The sequence below is a fragment of the Oryzias latipes genome, chromosome 21, assembly GCF_002234675.1.
Source record: "Oryzias latipes chromosome 21, ASM223467v1".
Lineage (NCBI taxonomy): Eukaryota > Metazoa > Chordata > Actinopteri > Beloniformes > Adrianichthyidae > Oryzias > Oryzias latipes.
The window spans coordinates 310,978-335,021 of NC_019879.2; the positions used below are offsets into that span (position 1 = coordinate 310,978).

A 24,044-nucleotide genomic window follows, 5' to 3' on the forward strand; every position below is an offset into this window, starting at 1 on the left:
GGTGTGGTAGATCTGAGCCTCTATCGCTCTGGTGCTCAGGGCTTGTTCCTGGGCTGCCAGGATGAGCGCTTCAGTGCTGTCCTGTAGGCCAGCCCTTTCTAACCATTGGTAGGACTTCTTGATATCAGCCACTTCAGTTATGGTCCGGTGGTACATCCCATGCAGGGGTTTGTCCTCCCATGAGGATCTGTCCTCCAGCACTGTATCCTCTGCTCTCCATTGTCTGAGACCTTCACTGAGCACACTGTCAGTTGGGGCCTGAGCTTGATGTACTCATGCATCTTGGATGTTTCATCCTGGATAGTGGCTTCTACGCTCACTAGTCCTCGGCCTCCTTCCTTGCGGCTAGCATACAGTCTCAGGGAGCTGGATTTGGGATGGAACCCTCCATGCATGGTGAGGAGCTTTCGTGTTTTAACATCCGTGGTCTGTATCTCTTCCTTTGGCCATCTTATTATTCCTGCAGGGTATCTGATAACTGGCAGTGCGTAGCTGTTTATTGCCCGGGTCTTATTTTTGCCATTGAGCTGGCTTCTCAGGACTTGCCTTACTCGTTGGAGGTATTTAGCTGTTGCGGCTTTCCTTGTTGCCTGCTCCAGGTTGCCATTTGCCTGTGGAATTCCAAGGTACTTGTAACTGTCCTCGATGTCTGCTATTGTTCCTTCTGGGAGTGAGACCCCTCCTGTGTGGACTACCTTGCCTCTGTTTGTCACCATCCGGCTGCATTTCTCGAGCCTGAATGACATCCCAATGTCAGTACTGTAGATCCTGGTGGTGTGGATCAGGTAGTCAATGTCATGCTGGTTCTTAGCATATAGCTTGATATCATCCAAGTAGAGGAGGTGACTGATGTTGGCCCCATTTCTGAGTCAGTATCCATAGCCAGTCTTGGTGATTATTTGACTGAGGGGGTTGAGACCTATGCAGAACAGCAGTGGGGACAGAGCATCACCTTGGTATATCCCACATTTGATGGACACTTGTGCAAGTGGCTTGCCATTGGCTTCAAGGGTGGTTTTCCACAGCTTCATTGAGTTTCCTATGAAGGCTCTTAGAGTCCTGTTGATGTTGTACAGCTACAAACATTCAGTGATCCATGTGTGTGGCATTGAGTCATAGGCCTTCTTGTAATCAATCCAGGCTGTGCACAGGTTGGTGTGTCGTGACTTGCAGTCTTGAGCGACTGTTCTGTCGACCAGGAGGTGGTGATTGGCTCCTCTGGAGTCTCTACCAATGCCCTTCTGTGTGTTACTCATGAATTGATCCATGTGCCTATTTATCTTGGTTGCAATGATGCCTGACATGAGCTTCCATGTTGTGGAGAGACAGGTTATTGGCCGGTAGTTGGATGGGACTGCACCCTTTGAGGGATCCTTCTGGATCAGGATCGTTCGCCCTTCCGTTAGCTATTCGGGGTGAGTCCCATCTCTTAGCAGCTGGTTCATTTGTGCTGCCAGGCGCTCGTGGAGTGCGGTAAGCTTCTTTAGCCAGTAGGCATGTATCATGTCAGGGCCCGGTGCTGTCCAGTTCTTCATACCTGAGACTCTTTCTTGGATGTCTGCCACTGTGATGGTTACTGGATTCTGTTCAGGGAGGTTGCTATGTTCTTTTTTCAGAGAGACCAGCCACTGGGCTGTATCTCTTTGGTACTTGCTTTCTCATTGTACCTCTTTGAGCCTCTGTCAGCTTACTCACATCCTTCCGAGTTGCCTTGATTTTGGCCTCTAACCGTTGCTTCCATGGTGGGTACTGTTTTCTTTCATGGTTCTTCCATCTAGCCAAGCATCTCAAGCATCACTGGTGCTGAAGTGTAAACCAGTTCATTAGTTTCTGTGATGGTTGTGGTAGGAATTGCCCTCAATGCTTCATTCACAGTTTCCAGTAGACTTTCAGGCGGAACATCACTTAAGCGTTGTAGCTGGTGTCGGGGTTGCCTAGTGTTCATTGTAGACATGATCTTGTCTTTCAGGTCACTTGCTGCCTCGCTCAGCGTAATTGTGGTTGTTGGGGCTGTGTACCCAATCTCAGGGTGGGAGTGTGGCTTAACCTCCTCTCTGACCTGTTGTTCTGGCTCTCCCGTGGCATTGTATTGTATCGCTTCAATCTCAAGTTGTGATAGGAGTTGCCGTTTGTGGATGTTAGAGCACTGGGCTACCAGTTGTTTGGCAGTAAGCCTTGATTGTGGGTTTTGAAGCATCTATTCATTCCACATTCTCTGCATGTAACCCCTCTGGGTGGGATTACTTGAGTAGTAGCATTCTAACAGAACCTTGTTGTCACATCTAGTCCATTTCCGTCTTGTTACAGTAGCTCACTTTCCATCAGGGTGCTCTGGTCCCCCAGCAGCTGACGCAGATCTTGTTTGGCCGGGCGACGTCTGAGCCGGCATGACATGTGGTTCATTGTCTCTCATGTTGTGAGGTAGGCGGCGGAGTTAAGGGACTTGCCCAAGGACCGTCACTGGGTGATGTTAATTGCCCGTCATTGTTATGGTAATTGTCCCATTTCCATTGCCATTAATTGTTCATTCCTGGGAATCGAACCTGGGTTTCCTACATGACAGTCCTGCACCATATATATATATATATATATATATATATATATATATATATATATATATATATATATATATAAATATATATATATATATATAACTATAAAAAAAAAAAAACGCCCCTCTCACCCTCCGCGGGTGGTTTCTCCTCCAAGCTCGGGTCCTCTACCAGAGGCCTGGGAGCTTGAGGGTCCTGCGCAGTATCTTAGCTGTTCCTAGCACTGCGCTTTTCTGGACTGAGAGGTCTGAGGTCTTTCCAGGTATCTGTTGTAGCCACTCCTCCAGCTTGGGGGTTACTGCCCCGAGTGCTCCAATTACCACAGGCACCACTGTCACCTTCACTTCCCAGGCTTTCTCCAGTTCTTCTCTGAGTCCCTGGTATTTCTCCAGTTTCTCATGTTCCTTCTTCCTGATGTTTCCATCACTTGGCACTGCCACATCCACCACAACGGCTTTCCTCTGTTCTTTATCCACCACTACAATGTCTGGTTGGTTCGCCATTACCATCCTATCAGTCTGGATCTGGAAGTCCCACAGGATCTTTACCCTCTCATTCTCTACCACCTTCAGAGGTGTTTCCCATTTTGACCTTGGGGTTTCCAGTTCATATTCTGCACACATGTTCCTGTATATTATTCCAGCCACTTGATTGTGGCGCTCCATGTATGCTTTACCTGCCAGCATCTTACATCCTGCAGTTATGTGCTGGATTGTTTCAGGTGCCTCTTTGCACAGCCTACACCTTGGGTCTTGTCTGGTGTGATAGATCTGAGCCTCTATCGCTCTGGTGCTCAGGGCTTGTTCCTGAGCTGCCAGGATGAGCGCTTCAGTACTGTCCTGTAGGCCAGCCCTTTCTAGCCATTGGTAGGACTTCTTGATATCAGCCACTTCAGTTATGGTCCGGTGGTACATCCCATGCAGGGGTTTGTCCTCCCATGAGGATCTGTCCTCCAGCACTGTATCCTCTGCTCTCCATTGCCTGAGACATTCACTGAGCACACTGTCATTTAGGGCCTTGAGCTTGATGTACTCATGCATCTTGGATGTTTCATCCTGGATAGTGGCTTCTACACTCACTAGTCCTCGGCCTCCTTCCTTGCGGCTAGCATACAGTCTCAGTGTGCTGGATTTGGGATGGAACCCTCCATGCATGGTGAGGAGCTTTCGTGTTTTAACATCCGTGGTCTGTATCTCTTCCTTTGGCCATCTTATTATTCCTGCAGGGTATCTGATAACTGGCAGTGCGTAGCTGTTTATTGCCCGGGTCTTATTTTTGCCATTGAGCTGGCTTCTCAGGACTTGCCTTACTCGTTGGAGGTATTTAGCTGTTGCAGCTTTCCTTGTTGCCTGCTCCAGGTTGCCATTTGCCTGTGGAATTCCAAGGTACTTGTAACTGTCCTCGATGTCTGCTATTGTTCCTTCTGGGAGTGAGACCCCTCCTGTGTGGACTACCTTGCCTCTCTTTGTCACCATCCGGCTGCATTTCTCGAGCCCGAATGACATCCCAATGTCAGTACTGTAGATCCTGGTGGTGTGGATCAGGGAGTCAATGTCACGCTCGCTCTTAGCATATAGCTTGATGTCATCCATGTAGAGGAGGTGACTGATGTTGGCCCCATTTCTGAGTCTGTATCCATAGCCAGTCTTGTTGATTATTTGGCTGAGGGGGTTCAGACCTATGCAGAACAGCAGTGGGGACAGAGCATCACCTTGGTATATCCCACATTTGATGGACACTTGTGCAAGTGGCTTGCCATTGGCTTCAAGGGTGGTTTTCCACAGCTTCATCGAGTTTCCTATGAAGGCTCTTAGAGTCCTGTTGATGTTGTACAGCTCCAAGCATTCAGTGATCCATGTGTGTGGCATTGAGTCATAGGCCTTCTTGTAATCAATCCAGGCTGTGCACAGGTTGGTGTGTCGTGACTTGCAGTCCTGGGCGACTGTTCTGTCGACCAGGAGTTGGTGTTTGGCTCCTCTAGAGTCTTATACCAATGCCTTTCTGTGTGTTACTCATGAATTGATCCATGTGCCTGTTTATCTTGGTTGCAATGATGCCTGACATGAGCTTCCATGTTGTGGACAGACAGGTTATTGGCCGGTAGTTGGATGGGATTGCACCCTTTGAGGGATCCTTCTGGATCAGGATCGTTCGCCCTTCCGTTAGCCATTCGGGGTGAGTCCCATCCCTAAGCAGCTGGTTCATTTGTGCTGCCAGGCGCTCGTGGAGTGCGGTAAGCTTCTTTAGCCAGTAGGCATGTATCATGTCAGGGCCCGGTGCTGTCCAGTTCTTCATACCTGGGACTCTTTCTTGGATGTCAGCCACTGTGATGGTTACTGGATTCTGTTCAGGGAGGTTGCTATGTTCTTTTCTCAGAGAGACCAGCCACTGGGCATTGCTGTTATGTGCTGTCTCTTTCTCCCATATACTTTTCCAGTACTGTTCAGTTTCCAGCCTTGGTGGGTCTGCTCGGCTGTTTTGACCCTGCCACTGAGCGTACACTTTTGCAGGTTGAGTTGCGAAGAGCCTGTTTATTCGTCTGGCTTCATTGTCTCTTGTGTACCTCTTTAGGCGGCTGCTCAAGGCTAGGAGTCTTTGTTTGGCAGTTTCCAGTGCTTCAGGTATGGACATCTGGCTGTATCTCTTAGGTACTTGCTTTCTCATTGCACCTCTTTGAGTCTCTGTCAGCTTACTCACATCCTTCCGAGTTGCCTTGATTTTGGCCTCTAACCGTTGCTTCCATGGTGGGTACTGTTTTCTTTCATGGTTCTTCCATCTAGCCAAGCATCTCAAGGATCACTGGTGCTGAAGTGTAAACCAGTTCATTGGTTTCTGTGATGGTTGTGGTAGGAATTGCCCTCAATGCTTCATTCACAGTTTCCAGTAGACTTTCAGGCGGTCCATCACTTAAACGTAGCTGGTGTCGGGGTTGCCTAGTGTTCATTGTAGACATGATCTTGTCTTTCAGGTCAGTTGCTGCCTCGCTCAGTGTAATTGTGGTTGTTGGGGCTGTGTACCCAATCTCAGGGTGGGAGTGTGGTATAACCTCCTCTCTGACCGGTTGTTCTGGCTCTCCCGTGGCATTGTATTGTATTGCTTCAATCTCAAGTTGTGATAGGAGTTGCCGTTTGTGGATGTTAGAGCACTGGGCTACCAGTTGTTTGGCAGTTAGCCCTGATTGTGGGTTTCGAAGCATCCATTCATTCCACATTCTCTGCATGTAACCCCTCTGGGTGGGATTACTTGAGTAGTAGCATTCTAACAGAACCTTGTTCTCACATCTAGTCCATTTATATATAACTATATATATATATATATATATATATATATATATTATCCAACTTAAATTAATTACTTCCATTGGTAACAAGTAATTGAGTTACATTTATTCAACCTAATTTCTTACGTCTATAAAACTTAATTAGTGTTTATTTATTACATATTTATCTACTAAATGTAATATTACTCCAATTCAATTAAATGTTTTTCCACCTTAATTTATTGTAATTCTTGAACTCTCTTATGTCTAAGTTTGACTCTGCAGATATTCTCATTTTCATAACAATAAAATGATTGAAACAAAATGGTTTCAAAAGTCAATCAAATACTTTTTCCATTTCTCTGGCCTTATCAATACATCACAGAATAACAGTAAGGGTGCTATATAAACTCATCATCCTCTTCCTCCCTCTCACTCATGGTGCAGAAAGAATTAAACATAACAGGACAAATAACTAGACAAAACACAGTAAAACAGCTAAACAACTAAACACATTTGGTCAAAAAGCCACACTTAAACCCAAATCCGCCCAGACAGGCAAAGGGAATGGTATCCCACAATCTCTTGTGGTGCCGATCTAACACAAGAACCAAAGTTACACCTACTTAATTGAATTAATTTGAATGAAAGTAAAATAAATGTCTGATAACTACGTGTTATTTTTAAGCTGACTTAACTAAAAGAAAAGATTTATCTTCACTGAAGCAAATAATTAAGTTAGATCAAAGTATAAAGTTCATCTTTCCAACATCCATATGTGGTCTTATCATCCTCTCACGGTGGAAAAAGTATTATCTGAGCTTCTTCATCCACTAAATCATCTTCAAATGGACACGCCATGCTGCTTCACCTCTCTGAAAACAAACTAACCTTCAACTAAACCTGCTCCAGACCAGGTTATGTTCAGAGCATGAGTTGCTATGGCAACTTGACCTACCCTGAAACATACCTCCATTTCTGGAACAGAAAGCTGAGGTTATCAACTTCCTTAGCCTCAAACTTACCGTGGGAGCTAGCATATCCTGCTTTCTGGAATACCCCCCTGACCACCTCCCACGGCACACTGGTTGAAAAACACTGTCCTAGACAACAACACAGGTTTTTGGATTTTTCCTAAAAACAGCAAAATCATCATTAAAAGAGGATTGTGATAGGCATGGGACTTTAAATCTCAGGGTTTTTAAGGCTTTTATTTGTTTACTTTTAATATAAAATAACTAAAAAGGAGCCGGTTTAGCTCGTGCTGGTTTACGGCGTCTTTCCATCACTGAAACCAGGGTTGGAATCCGGGCTGCTCCCTATTCTCTTCTCTGCTTCTGTGCCGGTCCCAAGCCCAGATAAATTGAGAGGGTTGCATCAGGAAGGGCATCCGGTGTAAAACATTGCCAAGTTAACCATGCGTCTCATCCTCAAAGGAGAGGTTGTTTCGCTGTGGCGACCCCTGATGGGGAAAAGCCAAAAGAGAAAGAAGATTATAAAATAAATAAAAAATATCAGGAAAAAGGTCTGTCAGTAGTTTGCAGGCTTCAGTTTGTCAGAGATAATCCACAACAACAAAAAAAACTTGAAGTCCCACAGCAATCATCTTTGATCCATTTTCAATGGATCAGTGGTCTTGTAATTATAATTAAGCTGTTTTGGTCAAAATCCAAAAACCTGTGTCGTTTTCTAGGACATAGCCAGTGCAAACAGGAGTGGACCAGAATTCCTCCTGAGACGGGCAGAAACGCGCTCATCAACCACAAGAAACCTCTGTGCTTCCTAATGCGGGTGAGATATCAAACCTTTAGGTCAAGCATGATGTCTGCCTCTGGCTGTACATCCAAATCAATCCAAATTTATGTCACATACTTGCATTGCAGCATTGAACATATTGTGGTACCACTCCAAGAAGGAATTTAAATGACTAAATAATTAGATTAATTAATAAACAGTCCTGATAACATTTCTCAGCCTGTACATTTTGAAACAGAGAGATATAATGGAGAGTCAAACTCCGCTGGGCTTTCATAAGGCAGTGGTTCATGTCTCCAAATGAAAGAGCCATAGTGTCATTTGTGATTCCTGACGGAAAGATAAGAGACCCGATAAGGGGCAGCAGAGGGGCTCATGTTCCTGTTTTAAAAAGTAGGTTGAGAATCATGACACATTTTTGAGAGAGTCAACATGGGAGGAGTGCCAAAACCACAGGTCTACAACAAACCCAACGTTACGCCTCATGGTGGATCAGGAGGAATCAATCGATGCACCTTTGAAGGATCCACTTCTGATCAGTCGTTGAAAGAGACCACACCCTGGAATCTTTTCTTTCACGCTGAAGTCCTGCCAGGCAAAAGAGACGTCACACCAGAAATGACTGCTAAACTCCAAGACTTCCTTCCTCACTTGCTACCATCTACTTCAAAAAAAGTCTGTTAATTTGGATTTAAGACCGCCTCACTGAGCAGAGCTAAAACGCTTAGGATGAACCAAGTCCAGTCTTTAACAACTTCTTTGAGAGCTGAGAATCTGCATGAATGTTTATGGTCTTCTGCTACCAAATAGGCCTTCCGTGAATAAAGTCTTTACCTTCAGTGGCATTGATCCAGAGAAACAGTTTGTGAGGTTGATAAGATATGATAAGATAAGATGGGACTTTATTGATCCCCGGAGGGAAATTCAGTTGTCACAGATGCCAAAACAAGAAATATAGCAGTTAGAAAAAAACAAAGTAGCATTGAGTAAGAATAAAATTGTAATAATAGAAAGTGGAAGTAAAAGTACACATCATAAATACAAGTTAAATAATTAAATAACAGCAGCGGTTTCAGCAGTCCTAGACCATGCTGTTGTATAGCCTGACTGCTGTTGGGATGAAGGACCTCCGGTATACTTCCTTTTTGCCCTGGGGGTGCAGCAGTCTGCGGCTGAACGAGCTACTCCTAACCGTCACACACAGAAGGTGGGAGGGGTTGTTCCGGATGCTGGACAGCTTGGTCAGCATCCTCCTCTCACCTACAGACTCCACTGAGTCCAGGGGACAGCCCAGGACAGAGCTGGCTCTCTTCACCAGCTTGTCCAGTTTCTTTTTGTGGTCCAGCAGACCACAGCATAGAAAGTTGCTGATGCAACGACAGTCTCATAGAAGGTCTTGAGTAGTGGCCTACACACACCAAAGGACCTCAGTCTCCTCAGGTGGTGGAGGCGACTCTGGCCCTTCTTATGCAGGACCCTAGTGTTGTCTGACCAGTCCAGTTTATTGTTGATGTGAACGCCCAGGTACTTATACACATCCACCCTCTCAATGTCCAGTCCCTGAATGACCACTGGAGGAGACTGAGAAGCCTTTTTGTGGAAGTCCACCACCATCTCCTTTGTTTTGGTGGCATTGATGTGAAGGTGATTGAGTTCACACCAGTCCACAAAGTCTTGATCACCTTCTTATATTCCAGATCGTTTCCCTCTGACACACGTCTAACGATGGCTGTGTCATCGGAGAACTTCTGAATCTGGCAGCTGTTTGAGTCATGGTGGAAGTCAGATGTGTAGAGTGTGAAAGGAAAAGGAGAGATCACTGTCCCCCGTGGAGCCCCTGTGCTGCAGACCACCTGGGCAAACACACAGTCTGTGGTTGACACTGTGGTCTGTTGGTGAGGTAGTCAACAATCCACGAGGTCATCTGGTTGTCAACCCCAGCTCCTTCCAGCTTTCAGATTCTGACAGTACTTCCAGGTTCCTCAAGGTGTAGCAGAGTTCTGTGCATCAAGCAGATGAAAGCGTCCTCCAATGCCCGGTTGATACGCAAACTGCAGAGGGTCAACTACTGGGGTCACTAGGGGCTGGAGGTGATTCAGGATCAGACTCTCTAAGGTCTTCATTAGTAGAGACCTTAAAGCCACAGGTCTGAAATTCTTGGGCTCCCTTGGCTGTGCGGTCTTTGGTATTGGGACCACGCAGGAGGTTTTCCACAGCACGGGGACCCTCCTCATGTTGAGGCTCAGGTTGAACATGTACGCTACAACCAGGCAGAGTTGGGCAGCGCAGTCCCTGAGCAGTCTGGAGCAGATGCCATCTGGAGACGTGGCTTTCCTGGTCTTGATCCTCTGAAGCTCTCTTCTCACCTGGGGCCTCATTTCTAAAACTTTGCGTAGGATTTGCGTCAGAAGTGGCGTACGAATGAAACATAGGACGTGCGTACGCACAGAAATATTCGGATTTATAAAACCGTGCGCACGCACATCCTACGCATCTTTCTCTTAATAAATCACAACCGATTCTAAATGCTGCGCAGCTTTTGCGGCTTCATGACACGCCCATAGTTGCCCAAAAATAGTCAGTGAAACGCCCACAAATGAATATTCATTGATTGCGAAACCATGGCAAACACAGAGAGGAAATCAATAAAACGTAACTTCACTCAATGTGAAGTAGAAGTTATCGTTGGCGAGGTGGAAAAGAGGAGAAAAGTGTTGTTTGGAGGGCACAGTGTGGGCATTACTAATGCCAAAAAGGCACGTGAGTGGCAGACGGCGGCAGAAAGAAAAGAAATGGTCGGACATCAAAGTCGAGGCAAAAAAACGTCTGGCGCTGCATCGCCAGAGTGTGTCTGCCACTGGGGGGGGAGAGACACCGGTGCTGACCCCTCTTGATGACAGACTGGCAGCAATAATTGAGGAATCCCTTAAGTGGAGTGGTGACTGAGGCGCAGGGGGACGCCGACACGCCAGATCCACCGGGTGACACCCCCCCAAAAGCTCCAACAGGACGGCTTGAGGAAGTGGGAACCTGCTCATAAGCCACTCGTCCTCGTTTGCCAGCAAGTCTTCTTGCTGTCTAAAGATGCGTTCACTCTGAATTCTTCCATTTGCCACATCTTCTAAGAGCGCAAGATCAGCCATTGTGCGTCATTACGCATTGTGATGGAGCATTTTATTTCCCTCCATTTAATTACATCTGACAAGCTACAGATGTCGGTAATAATCCACGTGGAAATGGGAAATTGATCAGCAAATGTAATTTCTTGTTGCTGTATGTCACATTCAGACATGCATACATACGCCAGACATTGTATGGCGTATGTATGAATACCATAATTCCATATCTTACGAAGAAATGTTTTACGATGAAAACAACTTTCCCCAGTGGACAATTAATACATCTGTCTGTCTGTCTGTCTGTCTAATTGCACCTATATCTGCTCCTCCAGACAGACACATTGAGGAGAATATCAGTTTTGTACATTATTTCGTTCTGTTAAATATATTATTTATGAGGATGAATTGCACAACATGCCAATATTGCAGAACATTTTTCACTTTTCTTTCTGCAAATAAGTGTTCATTTGAATTTCTGTTGTAATTTTCGTTTGATTCTTTTTGTTTGTTTCACTGCTGATCGATCAAATGGGTGTTGGTGTAGCTGTTAATTGTCAGACCTGCTTTGTGAAGTCTTCATGTTATTTCTGAGAGACAGGATTGTCATTTTCACTTTCACGTGTTTCTTCCATCTGCCGACGGTGTCGCCGTTTCTCATTTCACCCGTTTTTGTGCGTACGCCTGGGTCAGAGCGTGAAGGACCGCACATTTTCCCCTTAAGTTTGCTTTTTATAAATCTCAATTATTGCGTAGAGAGTGGCGTACGCCTTCTTTTGTGCGTACGCAACGTTTATAAATGAGGCCCCAGATCCTTTGTTATGTTGAGGCTGGGTGGGGGGTTTTGGGTGCTGGGAGTTATGCAATGCGAAGAAGGGGATTGTAGAGGGGGTTGGCGGGGGGGTTACAGTTTTTCTCAGTCACTTTAGTACAATTCTTAGATCAGAATTGAAGTTTGCAAATACGTGTGTGCATTTCTCAAAACAATTTGTACAAACAGCAAAACACTATGGATTTCTTGCAAAAGCCTGTAACTTGGTCAAAATCTTTTGTTCATCTCTCCAAACTGTCTTTATGTCACTGACCATGTCAGTGCCATCAGAATGTCAAGTCCTTGTGTCATTGTCTACGAACAAGACAGTCAAATTACTTAGTCATGTTGTCAATATAATAATATAATGATGTAAACTATGGCCAAAGTTTGGATGACAATTATTGTAAAATGGAAGTTACACCTTTTTTGTTTGATTGCAAGAGACTGGACAAGATTCACATTTACACTTTTATTGTTCCTATTGTAATTTGTTGACAGACCATGTCATACCAACATTGAAAAAACCCACTGCAAACAGTAACACAAAGGGAAAAATAAGATAGGACAATATTCTGTCCAACAGTACAGGCAGTGCAGTAGGAATTGGTGTGGTCTCCCTACACCTCTTGTCGTTCCTGTATGTTAGGCCACAAATTCTCATCCACATCATAGCGAATATCCTCTCTTGCAATGCAGCCAAATATGTTTGTCACATTATGACAACTTGGTCAACCATTTTGCAGTTAATGACTGATACGATGAACTAATGACTAGGTGTTTTGAGGAGGAAGACTATTGCACAGTGAACTATATAACACATTTTGATCAACATGACATAAACAATTGATAATGTAGCAAAGAGCAGAGAATTGTACATAATCATTTGCATGGATGTACTAAAGCAATTGCAACTTGTTCAAAGAAGTGAGAAACTGCTTATATGATGTGCACAAGTGACATCATGATGTGAAGATTGAACAAATAGTTTTGGGAATTTCATTCTGATCTGAGAATTGTACTAAAGCGACTGAGAAAAACTGTTATGTTGTCATGGGGATGTGTGATGGCACGAACATTGATAAGTAGGTGGGGGGTGGCAGCTGAGACCGGCATATTTGGGATTTGGAATGGTCCAATGATGACTGGGTAGTTGTGGGGGGAGCGGGCCCTGGGTCAAATCTATTGAAAAATGAATTGAGCTCGTTTGCCCACTCTTGATCACCGTGATTGAATCTATTGTCTGTGTTGAGTCCAGAGATGGTTTTCAGGCCTCTCCAGACCTCTTTCACATTCTTTTGTTGTAGTTGGTTCTCCACATTTCCTCTGTAGTTCTCCTTACCTTCCTTAATCTTCACTTTAAGTTCCTTCTGCACCCTCCTCAGTTCCTCTTTGTCCCCTCTTTTTTTGGTTTAACAGGGTCTTCAGCTCAGGGGTCACCCATGGTTTATTGTTGGGGAAGCACTGCAGCGTCCTGGTGGGCACAGCGTTCTCCACACAGAAGTTTATGTAGTCTGTAATGCAGTGTGTCAGACTGTCGATGTCCTCATGCGGTCCACACAGAACCTCCCAGTCTGTGGTCTCAAACCAGACCCTCAGCTTCTCACTGGCTTCTTCTGTCCATCTTCTCACAGATCGTGTAGTTGGAGGTTGTTGTTTCACCACGGGTTTATAGACAGGTAAAATGTGAACCAGGTTGTGATCTGAGCAACCTAGTGGGGGGAGGGGGGAACAGCTGTAGGCATCCTTCACATTTGCATACAGTAGGTCCAGGGTCTTGCTGTTCCTGGTGTGGCACGTAACATACTGGGTGAAGTTTGGGAGAGTGGAGGAAAGTGAAGCATGATTAAAGTCTCCGGAGATGAGAGAAAAAGACTGGGGGTGTGCTGTCTGCAGCTGAGACACCACAGTGTGAAGAAGCTCACAGGCCACCTCTGCGTTAGCAGATGGGGGGGATATATGCAGTAATCACGATAACATGCAAGAACTCCCGCGGCAGGTAATATGGCAGAAGTCTGACAGCCAGCAGCTCGATGTCCGGCGGACAGAGTCTCTCCTTGATGCAGATGTGTCTCGGGTTGCCTCTCCTCTTGGCGTCGGCACCATTCCTTCCTAAAGGTCAGAGACAGATCACATCTTATCACCTGCAAAGAGAAGTTCGTTTGGTGACGGAGAATATGGTTTTAGAGTGGGGACCGTGATTGGAAGAGAGTCCTCAAGCACTTCTAGTATGCACAGATCCCCTTCAAACAGCGACCTATCTTTGATCAAAGGTCGTGTCACGCTCTGTACTTCATCCCAGGAGGAACCTACTGTCTCTGGTCTTTAGCAGCGTCTGTGGCCGCTCTTATTTATACTTTACCAACACAAGTACAGGTCATTAAATGAGGATTACTAAAACGATAAAGATGAAGTGCGTATTAATAACATAGCATTATTTCAGAAATCATTCTTACATTCCACAGATCAAATATCAGATTAAGTACATATTGATTGTATTGGAGAAATTACAGCAATGCATTATTGCAATTTCTTATTTACCAACACAAACACACATTAAAAAATGTAAAAAAAAAGTATGAATAAAAATGATAAGACTCTTTATGTGATTTCAAATGACACAAGATAAGATTACTTATGAGCTCTCATGTGGTTCCTGTAGGAGATCTGCAGATGAGCTCATGTCCTGTGGATGAACAAAGTGTGATCAGAGACAAGAGTCACTTTTTATCAGGCAAAAATTGGACTTTTCCATGTTTGTCCTGGTATAAAACATGGATGCTGAGATTTTCCTGCTGCATTTTTGCAGGATTCCCTGGAAAACCTTTCATGCAGATCATGGAAGTGAAGCAGCTGAAGAGAGAAGTCAAGGCCCTCATGTGAGTGAACGTCATGAAACATTATTTGAGCAAATATTCACCGGCCACTTTATCAGGTCCACTTTGCTAGAACCGGCTTGGACCCCGTATCTTTCAGAACCGCCTTGATCTTTGGTGGCATCGGTTCAACAAGGTTCTGGAAACATTCCTCAGACTTTGGTCTATGTTGACATGACAGCATCAGTTGCTGCAGATTTGTCTGCTGAACATCCATGATGCTGGTCTCCCGTTCCACCACATCCCAAAGGTTCTCTATTGGGTTCTGGTGACTGTGGAGGCCGTTTGAGTCCAAAGAACTCATTGTCATGTTCTAGAAACCAGTCTGAGATGATTCCAGCTTGATCACATGGAGCCTTATCCTGCTGGAAGTAGCATCAGAAGATGGTCCTCTGTGGTCAGAAAGGGATGGACATGGTCAGCAACAATACTCAGGTAGACTGTGGTGTTGGAACCATGCTCAACTGGTACTAAGGGGACCAAAGTATGCCAAGAAAATATCCCCCACACCATGACACCACCACCACCAGCCTGAACCGTTGATACAAGGCAGGATGAATCCATGCTTTCATGTTGTTGACCCCAAATTCTGACCCTACCATCTGAATGTGGCAGCAGACATGGAGACTCATCAGACCAGACAACGTTTTTCCATCTTCTACGGTCCAGTTTTGGTGAGTCTGTGGGAATTGTAAACCCTAGAGGTGGTTGTGGGTGAAAATCCCAGTAGATCAGCAGTTTCTGAAATCCTCAGACCAGCCCGTCTGGAACCAACAACCATGTTCAAAGTCACTTCAATCCCATTTTCTGCTCCGTTCTGATGCTGGTTTGAATTGCAGCAGATGGTCTGGACCATGAATGCATGCATTGACTTGTGATTGGCTGATTAGAAATGTGCATTAATGAACAGCTGGATAGGTGTGCCTAATAAAGTGGCCAGAGAGTGTATTTAATTTTTGAATAAGAGTGGCAGCCCCATCTTCTCTCCCACAAACAGCTCTGATTACATCGGGCAGAAGCTCAGGGAGAAGTCTTTCGACCCGGCTGGCAGAGGAGCGTCCTCGGTGCTGGATGACCTGGTAAAGATGGTAAAGAGGTGTGATCCAAAGTTCTGTTGACGTCGGCTAAATCAGGAGGAGCCTCTGTCTGCTTACAGGCCCACTATGACCTCGCTCTCAGCGTTGCCCTCTGGTGGCTGAGCAGGAAGGACGAACGGTGCAGACTTGACTTGGATGCCATGTTGGTTTATTCCGTCATTAGTGTTTCTAACACAAGCTCTTAGCATGGTTGTAAGTAAGATTCCTGTAATGAACTCCTCAGTGGCGCCACCTGCAGCGTGGGGAGATCAGCGTATCCGGACCGCGCTCAGAGGGAAGCCATGATCCTGTCGTCCTTTGCTGGAATCATCATGGTGAGTTTGTGAGAGTTACTGCCCTGTCTGGGGGCTTGTACAAGTCTGTAACATCATTTGTCACGGTGAAAGAATGTTGAGAAGACGGCGAGGAAGAAGATATTTCAATAAGGATCCAAAAGATAAAGAAGTTTCCATCTATCCTTTCAGTAAACGTCTCAGCTATCTGTCTTTTTATTTGAATGAAGGAAATTCTAAAGCAGTTTCTCTGTAAGATCCCAGACCTTCTGATTCTCTTCAATAAATGCATTTTGATTGAACACGTTTGTCAGAGTAATCCTCAGTCAATGTGACCGATAGCTTCATACCTGTATGTTTGACCTCTGACCTCTGTGTTTCAGAGCAGCGTCCCGCTGGAGCAGATCCTGGATCTGTACAGCTGCAAACCCGTGGCTCTGTACCCCAGCCACTCGTCCCAGGTACAAACTGGATCCGGGTTTCCATGGAAACAGCCCTTTTTAGCCTCTTTTCTATCCTACTAAAAGAGGCTTTGCGTGTCCCAGCCGCAGGGTTCCATCGTGTACCCCCTCACTCTGTCCCACCACCCGTTTGCCATGTTGGCGTCTTACAAAGCCGTGCTGCACTCCAGGAAGCACAGTGAGTCTGAGTGAGAGCTGCACCTCATTGGACATGGGGGGTAAACACGTCATCTTTAGGGGGGTATAAGTCATCTTCATATTATCATCTTTTGAAGTTCACTGAACTCCTTCTGGAATGACAGCATTCAGTTCCCAAATAGTAGGTTAAGGGACAATTAGGAGGAAATCTGAAAGGTTGAGCAGAGCCCTGACTCTGACACCGGGGTGGTTCTGTGAGCATCTGGAGGTTCTGCTGAGTTCTGCTGAGGCTCAGGAACCCTTAAGGTTCCAGAGCAAAACTTGTGTCTCTTTACGTTTAGAAACTGTCGTCTTCAGTGTCGTTACAAAATAAATGACTGAGCTTCACGCCAGCTTTCATGAAACCCTTGCAGATCGCAGGATGAAGAAGTGGCTGTCTGGTCGCACAAAGCTCCTACCTGCATCAGCAGCATCCTCGTCTTCCTCCCCGCCCCAGTCTGACCTCAGAGTGAGTCATCCTCACTCTTTTCTGCGACCCTTCATGCAAAGATAAATGTAAAAGCTGCTGTATGTCCTGTCCTCTCCTCTCAGGATGACAGCAGAGATCTGGAGGAACATCGAGGTTCAGAGGCCTCTCTGCAGGACTGAAGCCTGTCACTGCTGTGCTGAAACACTTAGCATCAGTTTTCCTGCTCTCATTTAGGTTTGCAATCAAATGATTGATCCATTGTTCTGGAAAAACATAATTACTCTCAAGTTTCTCTTTTCAAATCCTGATCTTGTGGAAACATTCAGAAATACTGAGTCTTGCACTAAACCACTTTAAATCACAAACAAAATCAATTTCTGCTCAATTTATTTTTCTATTTTCCTAATTTATACACATTAAGATGAACAAAAAATTTTCTTTATGCCTGCATGTAAAGAAATGTTTGTGTTTGTATTCAACGTCCACCAATAAAAGCCAACAAACACTGTGAATCTGTAGCAGAAATCATGAAAAACGGAATATTTGCTGGTTAGTGAGGAGCTGCAGGAGCAGTGAGGAGCTGCAGGAGCAGTAGGAGTTGCAGGAGCAGTGAGGAGCTGCAGGAGTAGTGAGAAGCTGCAGGAGCAGTAGGAGCTGCAGGAGCAGTAGGAGCTGCAGGAGCAGTAGGAGTTGCAGGAGTAGTAAGGAGCTGCAGGAGCAGTAGGAGCTGCAGGAGCTGCAGGAGCAGTAGGAGCTGCAGGAGCAGCAGGAGCTGCAGGAGCAGTGAGGAGCTGCAGGAGCTGCAGGAGCAGTAGGAGCTGCAGGAGCAGTGAGGACTGCAGGAGCAGTGAGGAGCTGCAGGAGCAGTAGGAGTTGCAGAAGCAGTGAGGAGCTGAAGGAGCAGTGAGGAGCTGCAGGATTAGTGAGGAGCTGCAGTAGCAGTAGGAGCTGCAGGAGCAGAAGGAGCTGCAGGAGCAGTGAGGAGCTGCAGGAGCTGCAGGATCAGTAGGAGCTGCAGGAGCAGTGAGAAGCTGCAGGAGCAGTGAGGAGCTTCAGGAGCTGCAGGAGCAGTGAGGAGCTGCGGGAGCAGAAGGAGCTGCAGGAGCAGTAGGAGCTGCAGGAGCAGTGAGGAGCTGCAGGAGCAGTAGGAGCTGCAGGAGCAGTAGGAGCTGCAGGAGCAGTGAGGAGCTGCAGGAGCAGTAGGAGCTGCAGGAGTAGTGAGGAGCTGCAGGAGCAGTAGGAGCTGCAGGAGCTGCAGTAGCAGTAGGAGCTGCAGGAGCAGTAGGAGCTGCAGGAGCAGTGAGGAGCTGCAGGATCTTCAGGAGCAGTAGGAGCTACAGGATCAGTAGGAGCTGCAGGAGCAGTAGGAGCTGCAGGAGCAGTGAGGAGCTGCAGGAGCAGTAGGAGCTGCAGGAGCAGTAGGAGCTGCAGGAACAGTAGGAGCTGCAGGAGCAGTGAGGAGCTGAAGGATCAGTGAGGAGCTGGAGGAGCAGTAGGAGCTGCAGGAGCAGTGAGAAGCTGCCGGAGCTGCAGGAGCAGTGAGAAGCTGCAGGAGCAGTGAGGAGCTGCAGGAGCAGTGAGGAGCTGCAGGAGCAGTGAGGAGCTGCAGGAGCTGCAGGAGCAGTGAGAAGCTGTAGGAGCTGCAGGAGTAGTGAGGAGCTGCAGGAGCAGTGAGGAGCTGCAAGAGCTGCAGGAGCAGTGAGAAGCTGCAGGAGCAGTGAGGAGCTTCAGGAGCTGCAGGAGCAGGGAGGAGCTGCATGAGCAGTAGGAGATGCAGGAGCAGTGAGGAGCTTCAGGAGCTGCAGGAGCAGTGAGGAGCTGCAGGAGCAGTGAGAACCCTGCAGGAGCAGTGAGGAGCTTCAGGAGCTGCAGGAGCAGTAGGAGCTGCTGGAACAGTGAGGAGCTGCAAGAGCAGTGAGGAGCTGCAGGAGCAGTGAGGAGCTTCAGGAGCTGCAGGAGCAGTGAGAAGCTGCAGGAGCAGTGAGGAGCTGTAGGAGCAGTAGGAGCTGCAGGAGCAGTGAGAAGCTGCAGGAGCAGTGAAGAGCTTCAGGAGCAGTGAGGAGCTTCAGGAGCAGTGAGGAGCTGCAGGAGCAGTGAGGAGCTGCAGGAGCAGTGAGGAGCTTCAGGAGCTGCAGGAGCAGTGAGAAGCTGCAGGAGCAGCGAGGAGCTGTAGGAGCAGTGAGGAGCTGCAGGAGCAGTGAGAAGCTGCAGGAGCAATGAGGAGCTTCAGGAGCTGCAGGAGCAGTGAGGAACTGCAGGAGCAGGGAGGAGCTGCAGGAGCAGTGAGGAGCTGCAGGAGCAGTAGGAGCTGCAGGAGCAGTAGGAGCTGCAGGAGCAGTGAGGAGCTGCAGGAGCAGTGAGGAGCTGCAGGAGCAGTGAGGAGCTGCAGGAGCAGTGAGGAGCTGTAGGAGCAGTAGGAGCTGCAGGAGCAGTGAGAAGCTGCAGGATTAGTGAGGAGCTGCAGTAGCAGTAGGAGCTGCAGGAGCAGAAGGAGCTGCAGGAGCTGCAGGAGCTGCAGGTGTAGTGAGGAGCTGCAGGAGCAGTAGGAGCTGCAGGAGCAGTAGGAGCTGCAGGAGCAGTGAGGAGCTGCAGGAGCTGCAGGAGCTGCAGGTGTAGTGAGGAGCTGCAGGAGCTGCAGGATCTGCAGGAGCAGAAGGAGCTGCAGGAGCAGTAGGAGCTGCAGGAGCAGTGAGGAGCTGCAGGAGCAGTAGGAGCTGCAGGAGCAGTGACGAGCTGCAGGAGCAGTAGGAGCTGCAGGATCAGTGAGGAGCTGGAGGAGCAGTAGGAGCTGCAGGAGCATTGAGAAGCTGCCGGAGCTGCAGGAGCAGTGAAAAGCTGCAGGAGCAGTGAGGAGCTGCAGGAGCAGTGAGGAGCTGCAGGAGCAGTGAGGAGCTGCAGGAGCAGTGAGGAGCTGCAGGAGCTGCAGGAGCAGTGAGAAGCTGTAGGAGCTGCAGGAGCAGTGAGGAGCTGCAGGAGCAGTGAGGAGCTGCAATAGCTGCAGGAGCAGTGAGAAGCTGCAGGAGCTGCAGGAGCAGTGAGGAGCTGCAGGAGCAGTGAGGAGCTTCAGGAGCTGCAGGAGCAGTGAGGAGCTGCAGGAGCAGTAGGAGCTGCAGGAGCAGTGAGGAGCTTCAGGAGCTGCAGGAGCAGTGAGGAGCTGCAGGAGCAGTTAGGAGCTGCAGGAGCAGTGAGAAGCTGCAGTAGCAGTGAGGAGCTTCAGGAGCTGCAGGAGCAGTGAGGAGCTTCAGGAGCTGCAGGAGCAGTGAGGAGCTTCGATAGCTGCAGGAGCAGTGAGGAGCTGCAGGAGCAGTTAGGAGCTGCAGGAGCAGTGAGAAGCTGCAGTAGCAGTGAGGAGCTTCAGGAGCTGCAGGAGCAGTGAGGAGCTTCAGGAGCTGCAGGAGCAGTGAGGAGCTTCAGAAGCTGCAGGAGCAGTGAGGAGCTGCGGGAGCAGTGAGGAGCTTCAGGAGCTGCAGGAGCAGTGAGAAGCTGCAGGAGCAGTGAGGAGCTGTAGGAGCAGTAGGAGCTGCAGGAGCAGTGAGAAGATGCAGGAGCAGTGAAGAGCTTCAGGAGCAGTGAGGAGCTTCAGGAGCTTAAGGAGCAGTGAGAAGCTGCAGGAGCAGTGAGGAGCTGTAGGAGCAGTGAGGAGCTGCAGGAGCAGTGAGGAGCTGCAGGAGCAGTGAGGAGCTGCAGGAGCAGTGAGGAGCCGCAGGAGCAGTGAGAAGCTGCAGGAGCAGTGAGGAGCTTCAGGAGCTGCAGGAGCAGTGAGAAGCTGCAGGAGCAGTGAGGAGCTGCAGGAGCAGTGAGGAGCTGCAGGAACTGCAGGAGCAGTAGGAGCTGCAGGAGCAGTAGGAGCTGCAGGAGCAGTGAGGAGCTGCAGGAGCTGCAGGAGCAGTAGGAGCTGCAGGAGCAGTAGGAGCTGCAGGAGCAGTAGGAGCTGCAGGAACAGTAGGAGCTGCAGGAGCAGTGAGGAGCTGAAGGATCAGTGAGGAGCTGGAGGAGCAGTAGGAGCTGCAGGAGCAGTGAGAAGCTGCCGGAGCTGCAGGAGCAGTGAGAAGCTGCAGGAGCAGTGAGGAGCTGCAGGAGCAGTGAGGAGCTGCAGGAGCAGTGAGGAGCTGCAGGAGCTGCAGGAGCAGTGAGAAGCTGTAGGAGCTGCAGGAGTAGTGAGGAGCTGCAGGAGCAGTGAGGAGCTGCAAGAGCTGCAGGAGCAGTGAGAAGCTGCAGGAGCAGTGAGGAGCTTCAGGAGCTGCAGGAGCAGGGAGGAGCTGCATGAGCAGTAGGAGATGCAGGAGCAGTGAGGAGCTTCAGGAGCTGCAGGAGCAGTGAGGAGCTGCAGGAGCAGTGAGAACCCTGCAGGAGCAGTGAGGAGCTTCAGGAGCTGCAGGAGCAGTAGGAGCTGCTGGAACAGTGAGGAGCTGCAAGAGCAGTGAGGAGCTGCAGGAGCAGTGAGGAGCTTCAGGAGCTGCAGGAGCAGTGAGAAGCTGCAGGAGCAGTGAGGAGCTGTAGGAGCAGTAGGAGCTGCAGGAGCAGTGAGAAGCTGCAGGAGCAGTGAAGAGCTTCAGGAGCAGTGAGGAGCTTCAGGAGCAGTGAGGAGCTGCAGGAGCAGTGAGGAGCTGCAGGAGCAGTGAGGAGCTTCAGGAGCTGCAGGAGCAGTGAGAAGCTGCAGGAGCAGCGAGGAGCTGTAGGAGCAGTGAGGAGCTGCAGGAGCAGTGAGAAGCTGCAGGAGCAATGAGGAGCTTCAGGAGCTGCAGGAGCAGTGAGGAACTGCAGGAGCAGGGAGGAGCTGCAGGAGCAGTGAGGAGCTGCAGGAGCAGTAGGAGCTGCAGGAGCAGTAGGAGCTGCAGGAGCAGTGAGGAGCTGCAGGAGCAGTGAGGAGCTGCAGGAGCAGTGAGGAGCTGCAGGAGCAGTGAGGAGCTGTAGGAGCAGTAGGAGCTGCAGGAGCAGTGAGAAGCTGCAGGATTAGTGAGGAGCTGCAGTAGCAGTAGGAGCTGCAGGAGCAGAAGGAGCTGCAGGAGCTGCAGGAGCTGCAGGTGTAGTGAGGAGCTGCAGGAGCAGTAGGAGCTGCAGGAGCAGTAGGAGCTGCAGGAGCAGTGAGGAGCTGCAGGAGCTGCAGGAGCTGCAGGTGTAGTGAGGAGCTGCAGGAGCTGCAGGATCTGCAGGAGCAGAAGGAGCTGCAGGAGCAGTAGGAGCTGCAGGAGCAGTGAGGAGCTGCAGGAGCAGTAGGAGCTGCAGGAGCAGTAGGAGCTGCAGGAGCAGTAGGAGCTGCAGGATCAGTGAGGAGCTGGAGGAGCAGTAGGAGCTGCAGGAGCATTGAGAAGCTGCCGGAGCTGCAGGAGCAGTGAAAAGCTGCAGGAGCAGTGAGGAGCTGCAGGAGCAGTGAGGAGCTGCAGGAGCAGTGAGGAGCTGCAGGAGCAGTGAGGAGCTGCAGGAGCTGCAGGAGCAGTGAGAAGCTGTAGGAGCTGCAGGAGCAGTGAGGAGCTGCAGGAGCAGTGAGGAGCTGCAATAGCTGCAGGAGCAGTGAGAAGCTGCAGGAGCTGCAGGAGCAGTGAGGAGCTGCAGGAGCAGTGAGGAGCTTCAGGAGCTGCAGGAGCAGTGAGGAGCTGCAGGAGCAGTAGGAGCTGCAGGAGCAGTGAGGAGCTTCAGGAGCTGCAGGAGCAGTGAGGAGCTGCAGGAGCAGTTAGGAGCTGCAGGAGCAGTGAGAAGCTGCAGTAGCAGTGAGGAGCTTCAGGAGCTGCAGGAGCAGTGAGGAGCTTCAGGAGCTGCAGGAGCAGTGAGGAGCTTCGATAGCTGCAGGAGCAGTGAGGAGCTGCAGGAGCAGTTAGGAGCTGCAGGAGCAGTGAGAAGCTGCAGTAGCAGTGAGGAGCTTCAGGAGCTGCAGGAGCAGTGAGGAGCTTCAGGAGCTGCAGGAGCAGTGAGGAGCTTCAGAAGCTGCAGGAGCAGTGAGGAGCTGCGGGAGCAGTGAGGAGCTTCAGGAGCTGCAGGAGCAGTGAGAAGCTGCAGGAGCAGTGAGGAGCTGTAGGAGCAGTAGGAGCTGCAGGAGCAGTGAGAAGATGCAGGAGCAGTGAAGAGCTTCAGGAGCAGTGAGGAGCTTCAGGAGCTTAAGGAGCAGTGAGAAGCTGCAGGAGCAGTGAGGAGCTGTAGGAGCAGTGAGGAGCTGCAGGAGCAGTGAGGAGCTGCAGGAGCAGTGAGGAGCTGCAGGAGCAGTGAGGAGCCGCAGGAGCAGTGAGAAGCTGCAGGAGCAGTGAGGAGCTTCAGGAGCTGCAGGAGCAGTGAGAAGCTGCAGGAGCAGTGAGGAGCTGCAGGAGCAGTGAGGAGCTGCAGGAACTGCAGGAGCAGTAGGAGCTGCAGGAGCAGTAGGAGCTGCAGGAGCAGTGAGGAGCTGCAGGAGCTGCAGGAGCAGTAGGAGCTGCAGGAGCAGTAGGAGCTGCAGGAGCAGCAGGAGCTGCAGGAGCAGTGAGGAGCTGCAGGAGCTGCAGGAGCAGTAGGAGCTGCAGGAGCAGTAGGAGCTGCAGGAGCAGTGAGGAGCTGCAGGAGCAGTAGGAGTTGCAGAAGCAGTGAGGAGCTGCAGGAGCAGTGAGGAGCTGCAGGATTAGTGAGGAGCTGCAGTAAAAGTAGGAGCTGCAGGAAAAGTAGGAGCTGCAGGAGCAGTGAGGAGCTGCAGGAGCTGCAGGAGCAGTGAGGAGCTGCAGGAGCTGCAGGAGCAGTAGGAGCTGCAGGAGCAGTGAGAAGCTGCAGGAGCAGTGAGGAGCTTCAGGAGCTGCAGGAGCAGTGAGGAGCTGCAGGAGCAGTAGGAGCTGCAGGAGCAGTAGGAGCTGCAGGAGCAGTAGGAGCTGCAGGAGCAGTGAGGAGCTGCAGGAGCTGCAGGAGCAGTAGGAGCTGCAGGAGCAGTAGGAGCTGCAGGAGCAGTAGGAGCTGCAGGAGCAGTGAGGAGCTGCAGGAGCAGTAGGAGCTGCAGGAGTAGTGAGGAGCTGCAGGAGCAGTAGGAGCTGCAGGAGCTGCAGTAGCAGTAGGAGCTGCAGGAGCAGTAAGGAGCTGCAGAATCTGCAGGAGCAGTAGGAGCTGCAGGAGCAGTAGGAGCTACAGGATCAATAGGAGCTGCAGGAGCAGTAGGAGCTGCAGGAGCAGTGAGGAGCTGCAGGAACGGTAGGAGCTGCAGGAGCAGTAGGAGCTGGCAGGGAGCAGTAGGAGCTGCAGGAGGAGCAGTGAGGAGCTGAAGGATCAGTGAGGAGGGCTGGAGGAGCAGT

The 24,044-nt window shown here is 49.4% G+C and overlaps 1 non-coding gene across 1 annotated transcript; it reads left to right on the forward strand.

The window, feature by feature from the left end:
• Positions 1–15,704: 15,704 nt before the first annotated feature.
• Positions 15,705–16,377, forward strand: LOC101168020. Its single transcript, XR_002872568.1, has 3 exons — positions 15,705–15,780; positions 16,122–16,199; positions 16,284–16,377. It is a non-coding gene; the product is annotated as an uncharacterized LOC101168020 (transcript).
• Positions 16,378–24,044: the final 7,667 nt, after the last annotated feature.